Source organism: Belonocnema kinseyi, chromosome 6 (genome assembly GCF_010883055.1).
Source record: "Belonocnema kinseyi isolate 2016_QV_RU_SX_M_011 chromosome 6, B_treatae_v1, whole genome shotgun sequence".
Taxonomy (NCBI): Eukaryota; Metazoa; Arthropoda; class Insecta; order Hymenoptera; family Cynipidae; genus Belonocnema; species Belonocnema kinseyi.
In genome coordinates, this window is record NC_046662.1 from 136491497 (window position 1) to 136498702 (window position 7206).

A 7206-nucleotide genomic window follows, 5' to 3' on the forward strand; every position below is an offset into this window, starting at 1 on the left:
ACAATTTGGGACCTTTTGGGTGGGAACAAAGGAACACAGCCTCGAAGCGCGAAGCGTATACGGAACTTATTTTTTGTAACGTGGTAACAAGATGAGAATTGAGAGCAAACTGAATGTTAAATCAAAAAGCATGAAAGAGGGAGCTCTTCTTAATATTTTGACCCCAAAATCATGTCGATACACCTAACCGACTGCGAGTAAAGCCACCCGCGCTTTAACTTGACAGACTGTATAACCAACACTAAGGCATTCTCTGCCCAATATGAATATCACAAATGATCTGCGTGCAGTAATAGAACACCACAACAGCAAGTGGATATAAGCAGTGTTACACATGAGTTACACAGGGGTAAGCGTGCCCCTGGAAGGGGAACTTAATCCAGTTGGCTTGCACTCGTTTTGGTTGTATTCGAATCAAGTGAGGGTCAAAAGACAAACCAATTATAATCATACTTAAAATATTCGGTAAGGTTTAAAGGCAAACCCGTTATAAGCATACCTGAAATATCCATCATAAACACATCAGAAATAGAAAAAGTAAAAGAAAATCAAGATTAACCAAAAGATAGTGCTAAATATAATTAATCATCCTACCATTCATCTTCTTTAATTTGTTCAATCGGTTTTTAAATTAATAGATAACTCCTTTTGTTTTTTAAAATACAGCCTTTTTATAAATTCCCTCTTTCTTTCATTACTTTCACTGCGTAAAATTTCTACATTATCTCAATCAAAATCATGGTCAACATCAACAAATACCTTTCTACGTCTGGCAAAAACAGTGTTATAACAGCTTCTCAAACGAACATCACTTTTGTCTTCATTTAACCTAGTATTAGGAAATCTGCCACTCTATTCCACGTAAGTCATCTTATAGATCCTGCACATGATCTTGTAGACAACACCGCCCTTTTCAAATATATCTAAGGGATCACTGCAAAAAGTTACTATTGAATCCATTTTAAATGGTATATGGAAAATAGTATGAATCCTAGAATTTTTAAACGCAAATTCAATAGTTACTTACTTCTATGTCCTAAAAATGATATTATTATTCTTTTTCATTCAATCAGAGTAATGACTGAACCGTTGGGAGTACGAAAGTCTTACCTGTAAAAAGATCCATTAAATCTAAAATGAACTGAGTTCATGATAAAAACTATTTCTTTGATAAATTTTTCTTCACATAATCGATTACGTGTTTTAATATCGTCCAATCTATTAAAGGGCTATTTTTAATATTGTAATTTAAAGATGTGGTAGGGTCTTTAAGAATCAAATTAAAGTTTTGTTTTAAAAATTGAGTGGGGGTATTGATAGTTAAAATGACTATTCTCAAAGAATAGCTATCTTTGTGAATCTTTCTCAAACCATAACATCTGACAAGAACTGGGTCTTCAGTATTAATCTCAATCCATCTTATATCTTTTCCTAAAAGTCTACACTTGTCAAACATCTTAAAAGTATCTCTCCTTAATTGTTTTTGTTATTATGAAACCTTTGGAAATTTTGCGATCAATATTACTTATGTTCAGACATTTTTTATCAACAAAGCTCTTCGACAAGCGTAACACCTTGATTCGGAAATCGTGCTGATTCAATATCGAAATTTTGTGTATAATTAATTCGAACATTTGAGTATTTCTATCAATTGTTTCGGCAAACTTTTTATCACACATTTACTTAAACGTTTACCTATCTCAGCACAAATTACTGTAGAAGGAAAAATCCCGAAATTTGTTATTCAAGAGAATCATTCTTTGATGTGAAACATTATTTCTTTTAAACTCAATTAAACCATGTGTAGCTTTAATCTGACTAAAAAACATAATATCAAAAAAGAGGGGCAGGGGTAGAAATTAACTTCAATCCGGGTCCTCTAAAGTAAATGTTAAGCAATTTGAACGAAATTAAAAAAATGTTATCCTATTTAACGTCCAATAATAAAGTGAATTGGAAGAATTGCGGAAAATAAAACCAAGAAGCTAATGACTAAATTCGGACAACTACCATACAATTTTCCCATGGCAATTTCAAAAAAGATAAATATTTTCATTAAAATGGAAAGAAAAAAATTACTTTTTTGGATAAAAATAAACAAGAGAGAAGAAAAATTAGGAGGCAACCAGCCAAATCCCCGTCCATAAATGTTTCGGTACTTATACAGCAGCGTTATCAAGGCATGAAAAGTTAGAGCTGGTAGTAACAGCAAAGAAACCAAAAACTCTCTCTCCCTGATACATGAGAGTCAAGTGAAGGTGAAAATTAAAACCCATTTTAAACATATCTGAAATATCCGGTGAGGACCAAAAGGCAAATCTGTTCTATACGATATAAATGTATACTCAATTCTCAGGTATCAGGGAGAGCATGGTGATTTCGTTGCAATTCCTGCCTGCTCAGATTTTTCTTGTCGTAACGTCTTCCTTACCGTAACGACTTGAACATAGAATGTCGTAAAGATTTCGTAAAGAGGTCAAAATGATGTCGGAAAGACATTGTCGAATTTTATGCCCATCAGGTGGTGGTATTTTTTTACAAATGCTTTTTACTGTAATTCGTTAAAAACAAAAATTGAAAATACGAATATAATAAAAAATCTAGGGAAGGCTTTGGTTGGCTTTCTTCTAATTTTTCTTTCCTCCTTTTCATTTTCCGTCGAAAAAAAATTATTTTTTGTGGGGAATTTCTATATTTTTCAAAAAAAATGCACATTAACTTGATTTTTGGACGTTTAATAAAATTTTAAGTTTGATTGTAATCTCAATTAAGTTTCTTGCATTTTAATTTAGCTAATTTGGATTGAAGGCCATTCCTACCCCTGATCCTCTTTGTTAACATTATGTTTTTGAATTGAATTAAAGTTACACGTGGTCTTGAGGCCTTCAGAAAGGGTGAATTGTGGTGTGATATCAATACAAAATTAAGAGGAAGTATTCTTCCAAAAAAGTTTTTTATTGAGTGTAGCAGAAATGATGTTTTGTCTGAAAAAATATTTTTCTGGAATAACATGTTTCGACAGTGGATAGGTAAGGGGAGTTCTGGATAAAAATTTTCCGTATGATTAGCAAACTTGCTTTATAACTATCGGATGCGACATTAACATAGTAGATCCATTTTTAACAATTTTATTTCCAAAAAAAATTCAATACCCAAGAATGTGGAATCGAATATGATATCTGAAGTCACAATATCAAGCTATTAATATTTGCTTTCCCCGGAATTGAAGTTTCTCGCGGCAGCAATAAAATAATTTTTGTTGCGCGCCGACACTATATGCGTAACAGATGAAATTGGATGTATATGCTGATATTAATGAGAAAACGTTGGTTATACGATTGGGAGGATTTATTTCTATAAACAAATGGACTGTTTAGACATTCCACAACTACGCGTCACCAGTCTTGCATAATTTCTTTGATATTTTCAATAATAAATTCCTTAAAGGTTCTCCTTCGATATTTTCCGACAGGAAGTTCACAAATTCATTGTTTATTTTATCATTAACTGGTTGACAACCACTCAGTGCGTTTGAAGTATAAAAAGACTTTAACCCTTTAACGTCACATGGACACTTTTCGAATGTACCTCCTTCGAGCTCATTTTTCATCATGAAAAAGCTGAGCGAAAAATTTTTGAGATACCTTACCTATTATTTTCGAGGTCGCTATTTCTAATGGTGTCATCCAAATTGTATGAAAGTTGCATTTTTAAACATTTATTAACAAAAAAAAATAAGAAAACGCAAAATTTTTAGTCTTATTTTTTTCAATCCAGATTTTGACTTCTGTGGTTTATATTTGGAAAAGTGTGGCCGACGCATTGACACCAAAAACCTTGGAAACCGTGTATAACATGCATATTAAATATAAAAGTAGACAATTTCGTTTTTTGTTATTAATTTTGTATAATTATTTAAACAACAGATATCGATTATACATGTTTTATACGTATTCTTTTCCGTAGATTACAATTCTGATTGAAATTTTGCACGCTCTAATCAAAGATTTGGGGTACTTCAAAATTTGCTAAAATTTGTTATTGTTTCTGCCACGTTTTTTCAAATATAAACCAACGTAGTAAAAAAACAAGTCCATAGCAACCTCGAAAATAGTAGGTGAGGTATCTCAAGAATTTTGCGCTCAGCTTTTTCATGATGAAAAATAAGCTCGATAAAGGTACATCTGAAATGAGTCCATGTCACGTTAAAGGGTTGAGGTCTATTTATTGTACAATTGTTTCTCTGTTTCCATTAGTTGATAACAAACTTACATAACGTCAAATAACTTCAAATGTGAAAAGAGTATTTCATGTATTTACGTTAATTCCATTTTAATTTAAAAATGGATTTCGAAAAATATAAAAAATTATACAAATCATGAAGACGGGGTATCATCTTATACTTGAAAACCAAACCTCATTAGCTGAAGAAATTATATTATGGATGAGGGGAGGAACTAGAAACATCAAAATATTGAACAAAATGCTGAAATAGAACAAACATATCCATGGAGCAAAAACATACGACTATGATATTGATCGCTAATTTGAAGACAGCAAGCAGAAGATTTAGGAAGTTGCTGAAAACAGGAGCTGGCATAAATGAAGCTTCAATGAAACTAGACGAAGAATAATTTGGAATGATGTGAAAAATACCTTTCAAACGAGGATAAGAACTAAGGTGATATCAAATTTAATTCATAAAGAATTAAATAAATTTTTCGATGGCTACAAACGCACATTCATTCCGCGAATTGAAAACGCATTAAATAGTTTGAGTAATATTATGGTTTGTATTGAATTTCCTAGGATTTTTAAGACAGTAGAGGCTTGTAAAGAAAAAATAGATTAAAAAAGTGTTTGTGCTAAAAATGACCCTCTTTTGACCACCACAAATATTGGTGGACGGTTTGAAAAAAAAGTCAAGGAACATGTTCAAGTTTTTTTTGGTCAGTAATAGCACCTCTTTATCCTGCTAAGACTAATTCTAGGCTAACTAGTTCCTATCATCACCTTGATGGTTCAGAACTCAAATATAATGATATGAAGTTTCCAATTACTTTGGAGGATGTTCCCAAATTTGAAAAAATGAATCGTTTAAGTATAAATGTATCTAGATTATAATTTAATGAATATAGCAAGAAACAGGAAATTTTTCCAGCTATTTTAAGCTATGAAACATCTGAAAAATCTATTATTCACCTTCTTACGATTGTGACAGGTGCGTGTGCCAGGAGTGCTTTTTAGAGCCAATTTTAAAAATGTGCATGGAAATACTTATCAGAAACGTATACCTACAAGTGTTGCTTATTACAAAAAATGCAGCTTTGATTATTTACTATCTGAACCACAAGTTTATCGTGAAAAAACCCTTATCGCGCGGTTTGTCAATGAGTTTAAAAAAATTAGCTAAGAAAGTAGATTTTTATTTTAAAAATCCTATACCAATGACATCCTTAAAATTAAAGCAAGAGCATGATTTTCAACACACAAAATTTGGTCCTATTTCTGAACAAGATTTTAACAAAGATGTTGTTAAACATCATGAACACGACCATTTCGCAAGTAAATATTGTAGCCCTGCACGTGGCATGGATAAAGAAATTGAATTATAAACAAGAAAGTGTGCATTTTCATATTATTATGTTGATAATTGGAAAAATTAGATGTAGAGTGTCTGCCAGCAAAGGAGAAATTTTATTCTAAATTAAATTATGAGAGTATTTAGGATGAAGATTGTAATTATGCCTGCAATTTTTGGAAAAAATTTAATTTGAAAACGTTAGGTGAATATTCAGATTTATATAAAAAAAAATATGTTTTTCTCTTGCAGAAATTTTTGACAGTTTTCGATGAAGTTTTATTGAAACGTATAATTTAGATCTATAAAACTACTATAAAGCACCTGGGCTTTTCTTTGGTGCTATGTTAATGTATACTGGAATTGAACTCGATCTATTCGCAGATACAGTAATGTTCTTATTTATTGAAAGTCCCATCAGAGGAGGTGTGTCCCAGTATTACAATAGATATGTGAAAGCAAATAATAGATTCATGGGGTTACATTTTACTCAATTAAAAACAGAATCTTGCATCAATTATTTTGATATCGGATTCACTGTTCTTGGCATCCACATCAAGAACATTAACTTTTGATGACCAGAAGCAAGCTTTGATACATTTTCAAACACTTATTCGACCTCAACAGTGAATTCGAAGCCAGAAACATGAAGTTCACTCGTATAAGTAAAACAAGATTGCTCTCAGCTGGCGAGATGATAAGAGGATGCTGCTTCCTCATACAACCAAAATACTTCCATCGGGCTATAAAACTCAATCACAGGAGACAATTGATTCATTCATCTTTTGGTCTTATGATCAACCGTTGATTTTTTTACGGTTCGCATCGGCCAAAGCTCTCGCTGCATTATACACGCAACAATTGATAGTCCAGAGGTTGGTTTCTTCGGAAAAATGTCCACGAAGCTCGTCATCCATTTCAGCCAGCACTTTAGGCTTGAGAGAAACCTGTGTGTTGATGTTTCTCCGGGTCATAAAGCATCGCTCTTCCTGTATCGGATTCCTGCCCACGGTTGGTCTTAGTGTCGCCTCTCTTTCTCTGTTGGCGACTTGTTCTGGCTTGAATAGAGTAGGCGTTTCGCTTACATAGTCCCTTTTTTGGAGTACTTCGGCATGGTTTCGCAGACGTTGATGTGGAAAGTGAGATAGCTCTGGGTGTTTCTCGCATCACAGAGCCTGCAGTCGTGACATGTAATCCCGTTCAGGGGCCACACTCTCATCGTAACACTCTAACAAGTCGCGATTTAGTTGTTCCGTCCACCTAAAAGTCCCAAGATTCCGTCGATCCATCGTATTGAATCCATTTTCATTGATTCCCCCAGCTCTAGAGTGGTTGGCATTGTGGGCCGACCCTTTGTCTGGAGCCCTGCGCTTTCTGTTGTTTTGAACCGCATTTACTACGACTATGCTTGGTGTTGTCGTTGTTGTTTCCAGGAAAAGTTAGGGAATGGGGTTCGTCCATGCTTGTAGATCCCCGCATACAGGGATAAGGCTGCGTACTCGGAGAGGTCGCCCGGTATCCCGAGTCACCGTTCTAGTCACCTGGCTTTCTCATAGGCCCTTCGTTTTGATTCTAGAGAAATATAAACATATATATTTAAAAATTTGTTATAAGGACAACCGCAG

At 33.6% G+C, this 7206-nt stretch overlaps 1 protein-coding gene across 3 annotated transcripts in view; it reads right to left on the reverse strand.

Moving 5' to 3' along the window:
• Positions 1-7206, reverse strand: part of LOC117174994 (neuroligin-4, X-linked) — a 450915-nt gene that overhangs the window by 172907 nt on the left and 270802 nt on the right. The window lies entirely within an intron of this gene.